General features: G+C 34.2%; 1 pseudogene across 1 annotated transcript; it reads left to right on the forward strand.

Annotated features, from left to right (window-relative positions):
• The first annotated feature begins 3,021 nt into the window (after positions 1-3,021).
• LOC148874639 (ubiquitin C-terminal hydrolase 12-like) lies at positions 3,022-11,810 on the forward strand (annotated as a pseudogene). The gene is made up of 5 exons (XR_016099173.1): positions 3,022-3,321; positions 3,411-3,518; positions 3,614-3,730; positions 5,607-5,855; positions 11,574-11,810. The product of XR_016099173.1 is annotated as a ubiquitin C-terminal hydrolase 12-like (transcript).
• Positions 11,811-14,773: the final 2,963 nt, after the last annotated feature.

The raw sequence follows: 14,773 nt of genomic DNA on the forward strand, positions 1-14,773 counted from the left end.
AATATACAAACACACAATACTTTGTTTATTTATATTTTTAGAATAAATTTAGATAAAAATACTGAAATTATCATTTTTTAACTATTAATGAAATTATGCACAATTACCGGTTCATTCGGATGGCGCAAGCATTGATGAATTAAGTCATGAAGCATTTCTGCAGAAAAAAAAAAAACGAAAGTGATGAAGCATAATGTACAAGGAATCTCGTGTAGACCCAAATTTGAGACCCACATGACGTCCATACACGTCGATCATGTGCGTTTTTTTTTCTAATTTCTCATCGTTCCAAAGAAAAAAGAAGAGCTCCCCATATTATTGCATGATTATGTTACCGTTGGATAATACGGATTTTTTAGACAGATAATCAGATACTGATAAAACCGTGCACCTTAATTACACTGAAACACAAAATCATTCTTTTCCGAAAACCCGGTTGGACCAGATTGTCAATCTGCTAAGCTGAGCCTCCTCGTGGGTGTTGAAAGCGCCAACACTGTACTTGCTTGACCAGTGGGCAAGACCGGACTGGTCCAGCTGACACTTTCAGTTCTTTTGTTTAATCGGGTTATACTGGACCGATCAAATCGAACCGGACCGGTATCTTTGAAGAGTGAAGACCTTCGATCGGGTAGTGTGGGCTTCCCCAGTCCCCACCTTAACGTGGATAGTTCCGAAGACGGTAGACCGTCTATTGGGTCTACCATTGAGGGTAGTAGTCTATGAGATCTGCTCTTGGTGTGAATGGGAAGTAGTGAAGTATTAGCATGTGCAATAGACTTTCTCTAAGTTTTATTGTCAAGAAATACCCAAACTACCCCTCCTCGAAATAAAACCCCGTCTTTTTTTCGAAATATTAGTGTTTTTTTTCAAAATGCCGATGTGGTCGCTTGTGATTGGCGGGTTCAAATATCCCGTAAACCCACGGGTGCACAGAACGTGGACTTTCATAATCCAGGCTTGGGACCCAAACTTACACTATCTCGGCTTGGACTTCCGGCCGGGTCCATTAGAATTTTGACAAAAGCTAGCCCCAGCCCGACCCATCAACAGGTTTCGGACGTTCTAAAATTTCCGTCTCTTTCTCTGTTTGGCTGCTTATTCCCGTTTTGATAAGTATTTCTGTCCGGCTGCTTTGGATGGAGGTGAAGGACGTGGTAATTGCCGAAGGCCACCACCGCTCGATTTCTTTCTGTTAGAATTTTAAACATAGCGTTGTAAGAATCGTGGTAGTTATTCTGCAACCTTTGTTACGCTTTGCCCTGTCTTTTAAATTGATTTTGTAACGGTCTAAATCCCTATCAATCGACGTGATCATCTAGTAATTACTATAAAAGAGTTGGCGTTTTCCATTCAGAGAAGAGGTCGATATCATGCTTCTAGAAAAGAGAAAATAGAGAACAAAACCACCCGATTTCCTCAGACTTACCTGCGAATGGCGATCCATGGCTCCAGAGCCAGTTCACTCAGGTGGAGCTTCGCAGCTTGAATTCCTATGTGAGTAATCCTCAAAAACCCTAAAACCCAAGTAGCTTTCTTGTTTGTGGGTTACTTCGATGTTTTGTCTGTTTTCTTGGTCTTGCATTTGAACCTGCAACGTTGGCGACTGGTTTCTGCAGCTCCTCTCAATGAGGAGGGAGCTCGGGCGAGTGACAATTAGACACTTGCCTTCCAGGACGCCGAAGCTGAAAACCGTTGGAGAGTCTTTGACTGAGGAAGAGAGGGCTGCGTGTTTGCTTGAATCGTATCGGGACATGGATGAGGAGGTAGAGGATTTTTAAGTCTTCCTTCGGGTGAGTACTATTATAGGATCTGCAGCTTGAATGCGTAACCGTTGAATTTGAATTCATTTTTTAATATGCAGTTTATGGTTTTGGGTTTAGAAATTGGTACTGGGGTTAAGGATTTTAAGTAGAGTGAGCAAATCATATCGTTACAGGTCTATTTGAAACTGCAATCGCATGTGAATGCTGGAATTGGTAGCGGAGCAAAGAATTCGACTGCATTTCTGAAGGCTGCTACGATGACATTGCTTCACACCATCAGTGGATCTGAGAAAACGTCCTATGTTTCTCTTATAAACAACTCCCTAGCAGAAGATCAGTTCTTGAAGAGATACCTTCCTATAGATCCTTCCACTAATGATCTCTTTGAGATTGTAAAAGATGGCGTTCTTCTATGGTGATTTCCCTGTTAAGCCCTTTGCTTTAATTTGAATTTGGAGATGGTTTTTCTTTCTTGGTTTTGGGGCTTTGTAATCTGAAGGCATATTCTTTGATGTAGTAAACTTATCAATGTGGCAGTCCCTGGGACCACCGATGAACGGGCAATCAATACAAAGAGGGTGCTGAACCCTTGGGAAAGGAATGAAAATCTTACACTATCCCTCATTTCTGCTAAGGCTATTGGGTGTACAGTAGTCAATATTGGCACGCAGGACTTCATAGAAGGGTAAGTATACATGTTATTTCAGTTGTTAGTTCTTTTCAGTTTTCAAGAATATTTTGGTCCTGCCACTAGTTTTTTGATAGTTTTCTCAATATTCTGTTCCATGCCAAAGTACAAAGAAGTAAAACCTATTAACCTAATATTCTATTAGGTTCTTTTCATATGAACCCTGAAGATTATCTAAAAAGTGCATGATAAAGCCTGTAAACTTCAAACAAGATTGGAGTTTGCTATCTCTGTTTATTTCATTATTCTGCCCTTGCTTGTACAATAGTCGATACCATATGCTTGTTAAGTACAATGTTAAGTTACGTGTTTGGTGCTGTTGTAGTGCACATCATTCATGCCTCTCAGTGAGCTATATGACCCAAGTAGAGGGTATCTTGTGAATGATACATGTATAGTTGAAGCTGAGGTTGCAGTCCGTAGGGTTGTGGATTATTGGACATATGATTCAAAAAAGGAAACGGGTTATGTTGGACTTGAGAACCAAGGAGCAACCTGTTACATGAATTCTCTGCTCCAGACTCTGTACCATATTCCTTACTTCAGAAAGGTTAGAAACTTAGTATACATGCAGAAATTCTCTTTATCTAGTTCAGGGTAACTTATCATCTTATGAAGAAGAAAACCTTTTTTTTTTGTCTGGAATTTATATATCAAGCTGTATACCACATGCCAACAACTGAGAATGATATGCCACCGGGAAGCATCCCTCTGGCTCTGCAGAGCTTATTCTACAAGCTCCAGTACAGTGACAACAGTGTTGCAACAAAAGAGCTTACCAAGTCTTTTGGATGGGATTCTTTCATGCAGCATGATGTGCAGGAACTTAATAGGGTTTTGTCTGAAAAGCTTGAAGACAAAATGAAGGTGTTTTTTGGTGAAGATAATCTTTTTTTAGAAAGTTTCATCTCATTGCCAGGACTATTTTGATTTTGATTTTTTGTTTGGGTGTTCAGGGGACTGTTGTAGAGGGTACATACAGCAATTATTTGAAGGGCACCATATGAACTACATTGAATGCATCAATGTAGATTATAAGTCTACAAGGAAGGAGTCATTTTATGGTATTTTTGTTTTAATTTCAATCTGAATTGTAGAATGGATTCTATTGCCCTTGCCAATCTCCTGTGGTGCTGAAGTGCCCATGTATAAATGACAGATCTTCAGCTTGATGTCAAAGGCTGTAAAAGATGTTTATGCTTTTTTTGATAAGTATGTAGAAGTTGAACGTCTTGAAGGTGATAACAAGTATCATGCTGAGCAACATGGGCTACAGGTATAAAGGCTGGATAACAATTTATGTGAAAATCTTATAGAACTTCTGTGTCTAAATACTTGAATAAAAAGTGGCTCAAGGCAATTAGTTGGTTTTTTGATAAATCTTAAGGCAATTAGTTGTTTTTTATTTTTGATGACCTTTTTCCCATCCCCTCCAAAATACAGCATTTTATTTTTTCCCCAAGCAAATGGTACGTTAAATGCTAACATTACCATTGATAGCATATTAATTTATCTTATTCATTTGATGGGTAACTGTTAAGTTTTATTAAACATGGAACAAAAAATGTCACATATAATACATGCCATATATTCCTTAGCTTTAGACTAGTATTTGCCACCTAGTCCTTTCCTTTTCTAATTGCATTCAACATTCAGACAATTGACTGCAAAATAGTTGAATCCCATTTGCCCCTTGTTTTGCCATTGCACCAGCTATACAGTTTATTAATAAGCTCTTTCCATTCTCATTAGGTCATGGTATTCCTCCCTTGTGCTTTTGCCTTCTTTGAGTGGATTACTCTGATTTGAAAAATAGAAATAGTTTCAAATGAAATAGTTTTCCTTTGTTGCAGAAATTGAACAGGAGGATAAAGGGAGAACATTGTTATAGTTGTTGTAGTCATCATTATCTAAGCCTTGTTTCAAGTTTCAACCATATGGGGTTGGCTACATGAATCCTGTTTCATTATTCCGTTTTCTTCAGTTTCATACATGTTGTTAAATTATGAGCCCTTAAATCATTTTTTACTAGTTACTACTACAATCCATGTTCTTCTAGCCTTTTCAAATTATGGGCCCTTAAATTGTGAGTCCTTAAAACATTTCTTGGGCATCTATTTTCTTTTCTATTTTTCTTTCATTTGGTAGCTTTCCTTTTGGAATAACAAGTCTTTCACCTGATTTATTTTAGTCTGTAGTAAGGAAAAATCTATTTGACTTGAGTTTGACCCACTTTTAAATGCTATTTAGTGTTCATTCATGTGAAATTGTAACCTTTTTTATATTTAATGAAAGCCTTATTTTATTCTTCTTATTATTAAAAAATGTTATTAAATGTTCATTTATCAAAAAAATGTTGTTAAATGTTCATTCTTTTTAAAATGTCTTTAGTATTGTCATATTATTAGCCGTTACAGATTTTAAAACTATATCTCTTGTTCCATTCTTCTCCAATGACCATGGTTTAAAATACTGACATGCATGATGCACATTTTTTCTTTTCACATAATGTAATTCAAATAGTTGAAACTTTTTTTTTCTGTCTGAGTTTTTTAATGAGGGACATGTTGGGGGGTGTTTAGTGTTTGAACATAAGGAGAACCCCCCCCCCTCAACGTTGCAATATTTTGAACCTTGCCTCAAACCAAAATCCTCCATGCACATATTGTACCCTACACTTGCTTTCCCCACAAATAAATTTATATCTCCTTTATAATGATCTTCTATTCATTTGGAATTTCTTGTATTATGAGTCCCTCCTTGCGTAGAGGGTTTGCTGGTTGTTTGAGCATTTTTTTTCTTTTTTTTGGGGGGTGGATAATAGGTTGTGATGGTGGTGGCATGCAATATTATCTAGTTATATTTTCCAATCAAAATAAAAATCTACATTGTATTAAATGAGAAAATACAAATGTCTTAATTTTCGATGCAGTGATTTGTTTGAATAACTTGTGATTTATTAAAAATAATAATAAAATTTTTTAGCTTTTAGCCATGTGAACTGATTTAGTTTAATGCTTAATTCTGGTAACTGAACAAAAAATTATGACATTTAGCATCTTTTTATTTATCTTTTCTTTTCATTTGGATTGGATTAAGTATGCTGCTTGAAGATGGTTATTAAAGGGACTACTACTATTTGATTCTTTCAGGATGCTAGAAAGGGGGTATACCAGTGCAGTTCCAGCGTTTGGTGGTTGTCAACCTAATATAACTGTTAGAGTTGTGGTCTTTCTTTGATGATTTGGTGGTTGTCAACCTAATATAACTGTCAACAGGAGGAGGTTGCAAAAGAGTTTGGTATACCAGTGCAGTTCCAGCGTTTTTGGCTTTGGGCAAAGCGTCAAAACCATACTTATCGCCCCAATCGGCCATTGACACATCAAGAAGAAGCACAATCTGTGAGTACTTTCTGTTGTTATCTCTTGTCTATAATATTCTACTCTTATGTTCTATGAGTTATTATGAAGCAGAAACAAATATGACCTATAACCTTGGGGGGGGGGGGGGTGGGGGGGGGGGGGGGGTTGAACCAAGTTTAGGCCTGACCCCATGACCTAAACCTTAAATCTAGGCCTAGTACAATCAAAGTCAATGCCCAAGTTTACCAACCCAAGCTTAGTTCAAGCTAATTCTATCACCACTTTCAGCTTATGTGAGTTTGGTCTGGTCTAGGCAAATTGTTTGGGCTTGAAAACCTTCCTGGAACTTATGTTTTGCATTTTAACTTTTCATTTAGGTTTTATAGTCTTTTATTTTTAATTTTTGGTATTGGGCTTGGGCTTCTATGAGCTAGGTATGACCTAGGGAAATTGGTGGGCATGGTTTTCAAAACTGGACCGAATTGGACAATCAAACTGGAAAAACTAGGAACTAGTCAGGTGACCGGTTTTGTTTTTTACCCCAGAACCATTATTTCCCCAAAAAACGTTGATTTGGTCAGCAAACCACTGACCCAAGTGGTCGAACCGTCCAACGGTTTGTCTGTTATTTATTTATTTTTTAATTTTTTATTTTTTGTCAAAACGGGCCATCCATTCAGTTCGAATGGTCGAACCTTGACTTGGCAATCGGACCCCCGATCGGTTCATTGTCCGGTTCAATTTTAAAAACATTGTTGGTGGGGGTTTGAAAGCCTTCTTGGAACTCATGTTTTGCAAAAGCCCAAGCCGAGCTTGCCCAAGTTGCACCCCTACCATCGTTCTAATAATTTTTAGGTTCCATAAGAAGAGAGAAAGACCATATATATGTAGCCACAGGAACCTATTGTCTTCTACCTCTTCAGTGTCATTATTGGACACTCCAGCACACAAGTTCCAGTAGTTTAGTAGCACACCTATACCATTGAGTGGAGACCTTGGATGTGTCTGCTTCCCTGCTCAAGGGAAAGATGAAGAGGAAAAGAACCCCTACTAGATGTTTGACCCTCATCACCGAGGTGTTTCCCCATTTTTTGGACCACCCAACTTACCACCTGCCTGCAATCTAGGGGGTGCAACTTGGGCGGGCTTTGGGTTAGTAATTTTTTAAATTCTTCAAATCAGGTGTGTGACTTGTAGCCCTATTACAATGTCCCACTTCTTCCACAAAGCAGCCCACTAAACAGCACTTGAAGCATTTTCTTTCCTCCACAACCTTAGAACTAGTGACAATGCACATGGTAACCATGGCCAGAACCTAACTCACTGTTTCAACAAAGGATTATTTAGATGAACCCTGCAACCATTATAGCCTGGCCCACTGTTTTGGGCAACCCTTTGACAACACCCGCTGCCAATTCTAGGCAACCATGGCACAACCATTGAATCCTAAGTCAGGGCTATTGCATCAAATCTGTTTAGATACAAACAAGATACAAGAAGTGAATGCCATGACCTTTGGTTGTTGTTTTTTCTGAATTAGCCATTATCATCTTGAGGATATTAGTAGAAGTGGTTGCAAATAATGTAACTCTAAAAGTGATATTTAAAGTTACAATTTTCTTATATTGGTAAATATCTTTAAAGTATGTATGGAACACGTGTTTTATTGCTCATATAACTTCTATAGCTCTGTATTTTTTATATTGTTGAGCAAAGCAACTACTACAATCACAGGAGACCATGTAAAGAGAAATTTACATTCTTTATGATGACTTTTTTCCCCTTTTTCTTGGTAAGCCTTAATTAGCTTGTAGTTTTGGTTGGATTACAAGTTTTCAGCCATCAACATATTTCCATTAATGCCTTACCAAAACATATTTCTAGCACTGCTTTTGGTTAGTAAAACCGTTTGTATTGATGGTATGATTTTTAATCAATGTTTTAGGTTTTTACTTTTAATTTTAATTGGTTTGAACATTATACATACATGGAAAGCAGGTGTAGTAGACTATTCTGTTATCAATTTCTTTACCTGTTTATTATACCCCCAATTTGATTAATTTTATATATGTCAAAAGTTCTCAAGGATCCAATCTTTTAGTATAAGCCTTTGATAATCTTAGGTCCAGGTAAGTTTTGCATGCTTGCAGAGGGGGTGTCATTATATATCTATTATTGATTTATATATCTGTTGATTTTTTCTTTAATTGAATGAGTTTTATGTAAATCTCCTTATGACTATTATTTGGAATTTTAGTTTAGATAAGTGTTTTATAGATACCGAGATTACTTTCTGGGGACGTCATTTAATAGAAAAATAGATACAATTCACAACTAGGTGATTTTGTCTGTTTTGCAATCATATATATTTTGTTTTGGTCAATAATCGAGATTTCATTAAATGATTAAAAAAGGAGTACATGGAAGGGGAGCTAAAATATCTTAACTCCCCACAATTGTCACCCAAAATACAACAGTTACAATGAGATTTCATTAAATGATTAAAAAAGGAGTACATGGAAGGGGAGCTAAAATATCTTAACTCCCCACAACTGTCACCCAAAATACAACAATAGTTACAATTGAGCCCAAAAAATAGAATTCCTATTCACCCCTTGTCTAGATAATCCATAAAAGAATTAACACTTCTTTTTATCCACGTGCATCGAACTTCCATGTCCTTGGTCAACCATTTATATTTCCTTTTTTCATTGCTGTAACTCCAGTCTTGAGTTGTCTTAGTAGGAATCTTCTGAACTAAAAGATAATATAAAAGAAAGTAGTTTCTTGAAGAGAGAAGGAGAAGAGAATAAGAGAAGTTGAAAAGAAAAGAGAGCAATAATCTGGCCGCCCCCTTCACTTGTTATTTATACTAAAATAATAGAACAATACAAAGACAACTATGCCCTTATAGGGCGGCAAAACATAAAACAACATATATAACACTCAAAAACATAATAAAATTTGGATTCACATAACTACTGTGGTCCCCACCTCCTATCTAACAACTAACATAAAACATCTACTCAGAAAAACATCATAAAACTAATTAATCTTCAACAGTCCCCCTCAATTGAGAGTAAATGTCACACATTCCCAACTTGCGTAGATCATGTTCAAATTTGTTCTTTGCCACCCTTTTAGTGAGAACATCAACCAGCTGCAACTCTGAAGAGACATAAGACAAAAAAATTTCTCCGGTTGTTATCCTTTCTCTTATAAAGTGTCTATCAACTTCAATGTGTTTTGTCTTATCATGTTGATTTGGATTGTGGACAATATTGATTGCAGCCTGATTGTCATAGTATAACATCATAGGTTCTTCTACTTTCACCTTAATCTCACTCAAAAGAGATCTAGCCCAAATAAGTTTCGATTTATTGTTGCTCTCTAACACTAGGAACATTGAGGACAATGTTCATCTTAAGTGTGGGGGAGTTAGACTGTGGCTATGCACTTCAATCAACCCAACACTTATATACATGCATTTGACAGGCCAAATAGAGTGAAAATCCTCTCGAGATCATTGCTGTTTATTAGGTGAATTCAAAGAGGGAATACAATGAGTTGAGGGAAACCACTGTATGTGTTAGTTTTTATTATTGTGAATGATCCAACTGAGCACAATGCATGATGTTAAGGGAGCTGAATATGACTTTCATCATGACCAGCCCTAACTACCTTCATGTGTATGATGCACTTGATTGATTTATTACTGATCAGTCAAGCTAGTCCATATCTGAATTGCTAATGCATGAGGTTCAACAATTGAAAAAGGCAAAAGAAAAAAAAGAAAAAGAAAAAGGACAAAGTCCAATTGACTCCGCTGTCATGAACTGAATAGTAAAACTAGTGGTTTATGATATGAGTTTAGTCCCAACTCCGCTATTCCGAGCTGAATAGTAAAACTAGCAACTTGGAATACGAGTATTGTTATTTGCCTCAAGCCTGTGACCAGTGTGAGATGGAGCATAAAATGCACTCACACCAAAAGAAAAAAAAAAAAGAGAAAAAGAAAAAGAAAAAAGAAAATACCTCGTGTGAGATGGAGCATAAAATGCACTCACACCAAAAGAAAAAAAAAAGAGAAAGAAAAAGAAGAAAGAAGAAAATACCCCGTGTGAGATGGAGCATAAAATGCACTCACACCAAAAAAAAGGGAAAAGAAAAGAAAAAAAATTCGGTGACGGCTGAGGTTCAAAGGGACAAAAGTTAGTTGAACATTCAATGAGGTGCAGTGACAGATTTGAGACCTAGCAAAGTGATGGTTAATTTTGGCGGTCAAGGAACTGATTTACATATTGAATGGAAGTGAATGTTGGAACTTGAAGAATCTCATATTCTCCCCTTCCTTGGCTCTTATGTATGTGATAAGAATGGTAGTTCATAGGAATTGATCAGAATACTTACAAAAGTTTTCCCGACTACTCATAGCATTCCCCTCCTAAAAATTCATTCGGTAAATGGTGAGAATAAGGGGGGATGATCAGTTTATGGCTGATGTCTTTGCTTGTAGTTTCATTTGAATGGATTAGATACAATCTTGATGTTTCTTGATTAGAAAATTTCATTGTTAGAACTGTTAGCCAAATTGATCTTGATTTTTATAATGTCTGAATTGCTTGAGAAAGAATTTAGGCAATCTTAATTTTGTTTGGTCGAACTGTTCTTGATTCTTGGAAGTTCTAAAGTGCTTGAGAAAGACTCTAGAAATTCGGATCTACTAATCAATAACCGAATTGAGTGAATGTTATAGATAATTTGCACAATTTCGTTGGTGATCATTTAAGCTGAATGATTTAGAGTGCCATATTATTTAATTATTTCCCTCTCTTTATTACCGCTCTGTGTCCTACATTTAAAAGTTGTCAATGAGTGGGGTTTGTTCTACGTAGCTTGGATATTTTATTTATTTTATTAAATTAAATTATTCATTTATATATTTTACAAAATTATGTAAATTATTATCCATATATTTCTATTTATTTAATTTACTAATTTATTCCATTAATTAATAATTTATGAACAGGTTAGGGTCTGAGTCGGGATTAAACCTATTCACAGGTAGTGGCATGTTCAGGAAGGGCTTTGTCTTTATATCAATAGAATATATTGAGGCCCAATTTCAAGCCCAACTTAACCATCATGTCTATCTCTTGAGTCGAGCCCAACGAGGAAATTGTTATTATTTAGTACTATCTAATTTTATCACCAGTTAATTTATATATTTAATTTTCTAAACGATTTAATTTTATCAACAAATTATTTCACTATATCTCTCCCTCCCCAAGTCTAATATTTTGGGTTATCAATGGGTCGGGCAAGGTTTTAGATCGAATGGATATTTATTTATTATCGTAATAAATGAATTGAGTCGTTATATATAGATTTTATTATTTGTTTAATAAATAAATTATCTCTCCCTTGATCGTTATTTTTTTGGTTATCAACAAGTTAGGTCTAGTGTGGAAGCATGTATCTATCCCGCCCCAATAATTAATGAAATTTTATTTATTCGATTCAACCCGACAACAATAATAAATGAATATTTAGTTATTTTATTAAATTCATTTTTTGATTTGTTTATTTTAAGTAAGGTATTATCCATTTGTTTATATTTATTGAACTTACCAAATTATTCGTGTAATTAATAATTTATTTAACAATGAAGTTATTTCAATCTCTCTCCTTGAGCCAAATATTTAGGGCTCTCAATAGGTTAGGTCTCATTTGGGATTACAATTATAAATTGGTCAGGCTACGATTGGATTGGGATTTGCGTTCATATCAATATAACATATTTATGCCCAAGTCTGAGTCCAGATCGAACTTCGGGCCTAGATCTTGAGCATGAGCCTGACATTCATATAGAGCCCAAAGCACGGTGAGGAAATTCTTTGATTCTCTCTCATTTTGTCATCGAATTATTTATATTGTTATACTTTTATGTTAAAAAATTATTTATTGAATTTATTAAATTATTTACTTTATAAATAGATTCTCTCTCTCATCTCGCTCTCTCTCTTTGCGAGTTAAATATTTAGGATTGTCAATGGATTGGGTTTAGATTTAGATAGATTGAATAGTTATTTATTTTACCAAAAGGTTGTAAATTATTATCCATAGATTTTATTTATTTACTTAACTAATTATTAAACTAATTAATGATTTAATTTACGAACAAAGTATTTCTCTTTATCTCTCCCTTTTTAAGACTATCAATGGATTAGATCTTGTGTTGGATACGCTATACATGCCTTGTCCCAATAATAACTAAAATTTTATTTACTTATTTTACTAAATTAAATTATTTATTATTTGTTTTAACAGATTAAATAAATTATTTCTCTTAATTTTTTTATTTAATTCTATCCGTGACCAATATGTACGGTTATCAATGGTGTGGGTTTGGATTTCGATAGCTTGGACCAGTCTTGCACCAATCACAAGTGAATATTTATTTATTTCTTATTAAAGTTAATTATTGATTTATCTATTTTGCAAATTTAAGTAAATTAATATCCATAGATTTCTATTTACTTAATTTACTAAATTTTTAATTAATGAATTATTTTCCTAACAAATTATTTTTCTCTCATCTTGGAGCCAATTTTTAGGGCAATCAATATGTTTGGTCAGATGTGTGATAGGATGTACCTGTCTTATCCCAATAATAAATGAAATTTTATTAATTTATTTTACCAAAACAAATTAATCATTAATTTTTGTACAAAATTAAGTAAATTGTTATCCATATAGATTCCTATTTATTTAATTTATTAAACTATTCAAATACTTAATAATTCACTTAACTAATAAGTTATTTCTCTCTCTCTCTCTCTCTCTCTCTCTCTCTCTCTCTCTCTCTCTCTATCTCCCTCCCCCCCCAACCTGAGCCCAATATTTAGGGTTATCAATAGGATTGGTATCGGTTGGTCGGGCCACATTTAGTTTGGGCTCTGCCTTTATATCAACATAACATATTAAAGCCCAACTCTAAGCCTAGGCCAACCATCAAGCTAAGATTTAGAGCGTGCCATATTATTTAATTATTTCCTTCTCTTTATTACCGCTCTGTGTCCTACATTTAAAGGTTATCAATGGGTTGGGTTTGTTCTACGTAGCTTGGATATTTTTATTAATTTTATTAATTTAAATTATTCATTTATATATTTTACAAAATTATGTAAATTATTATCCATAGATTTCTATTTATTTAATTTACTAATTTATTCCATTAATTAATAATTTATGAACAGGTTAGGGTCTGAGTTGGGATTAAACCTATTCACAAGTAGTGGCATGTTCGGGCAGGGCTTTGTCTTTATATTAATAGAATATATTGAAGCCCAATTTCAAACCCAACTCAACCATCATGTCTATCTCTTGAGTCGAGCCCAGTGAGGAAATTGTTATTCTTTAGTACTCTCTCATTTCCTCACCAGTTAATTTATATATTTCATTTTTTAAATGATTTAATTTTATCAACAAATTATTTCACTATATCTCTCCCTCCCCAAGTCTAATATTTTGGGTTATCAATGGGTTTTAGATCGATTGGATATTTATTTATTATTTTACTAAATGAATTGAGTCATTATATAAAGATTTTATTATTTATTTTAATAAATAAATAAATAAGTCATTTTTCTCTCTCTTGATTGTTATTTTTCTTGTTTATCAACGAGTTACGCATGTATCTATCCCGTCGCAATAATAAATGAAATTTTATTTAATTATTTATTTTACTAAACTAAATTATTCTTTTCTATACTTTAATACATTAGATACACTATTATGTATAAACTTTTATTTATTCTATTCAACCCGACACCAATAATAATTGAATATTAGTTATTTTATTAAATTCAATTTTTGATTCGTTTATCTTACAAAATTAAGTAAGGTATTATCCATATATTTATATTTATTAAACTTTCCAAATTATTCATGTAATTAATAATTTATTTAACAATGAAGTTATTTCAATCTCTCTCCTTGAGCCAAATATTTAGGGCTCTCAATAGGTTAGGTCTCATTTGGGATTACAATTATAAATTGGTCAGGCTACGATTGGATTGGGATTTGCGTTTATATCAATATAACATATTTATGCCCAAGACTGAGTCCAGATCGAACTTCGGGCCTAGATCTTGAGCATGAGCCCGACATTCATATAGAGCCCAAAGCACGGTGAGGAAATTCTTTGATTCTCTCTCATTTTGTCATCGAATTATTTATATTGTTATTCTTTTAAAAAACCCAAGTCTAAGCCTAGACCAACAAGCTGAGATTTAGAGTGCCAGATTATTTAATTATTTCCCTCTCTTTATTACCGCTGTGTGTCCTACATTTAAATGTTCTCAATGGGTGGGGTTTGTTCTACGTAGCTTGGATATTTTATTTATTTTATTAATATAAATTATTCATTTATATATTTTACAAAATTATGTAAATTATTATCCATAGATTTCTATTTATTTAATTTACTAATTTATTCCATTATGTAATAATTTATGAACACGTTAGGGTCTGAGTTGGGATTAAACCTATTCACAGGGAGTGGCTTGTTCGGGCAGGGCTTTGTCTATCTATTAATAGAATATATTGAAGCCCAACTTCAAAACCAACTCAACTATCAGGTCTATCTCTTGTGTCGAGCCCAGCGAGGAAATTGTTATTCTTTAGTACTCTCTTATTTCCTCACCAGTTAATTTATATATTTAAATTTTAAACGATTTAATTTTATCAACAAATTATTTCACTATATCTTTCCCTTCCCAAGTCTAATATTTTGGGTTATCAATGGGTCGGGCAAGGTTTTAGATCGATTGGATATTTATTTATTATCTTAATAAATGAATTGAGTCGTTATATATAGATTTTATTATTTAGTTTAATAAATAAATTATCTCTCCCTTGATCGTTATTTTTTTGGTTATCAACGAGTTAGGTCT

The sequence above is a fragment of the Nelumbo lutea genome, chromosome 1, assembly GCF_056320005.1.
Source record: "Nelumbo lutea isolate HS-2025 chromosome 1, American lotus-T2T, whole genome shotgun sequence".
NCBI classification, from domain to species: Eukaryota; Viridiplantae; Streptophyta; class Magnoliopsida; order Proteales; family Nelumbonaceae; genus Nelumbo; species Nelumbo lutea.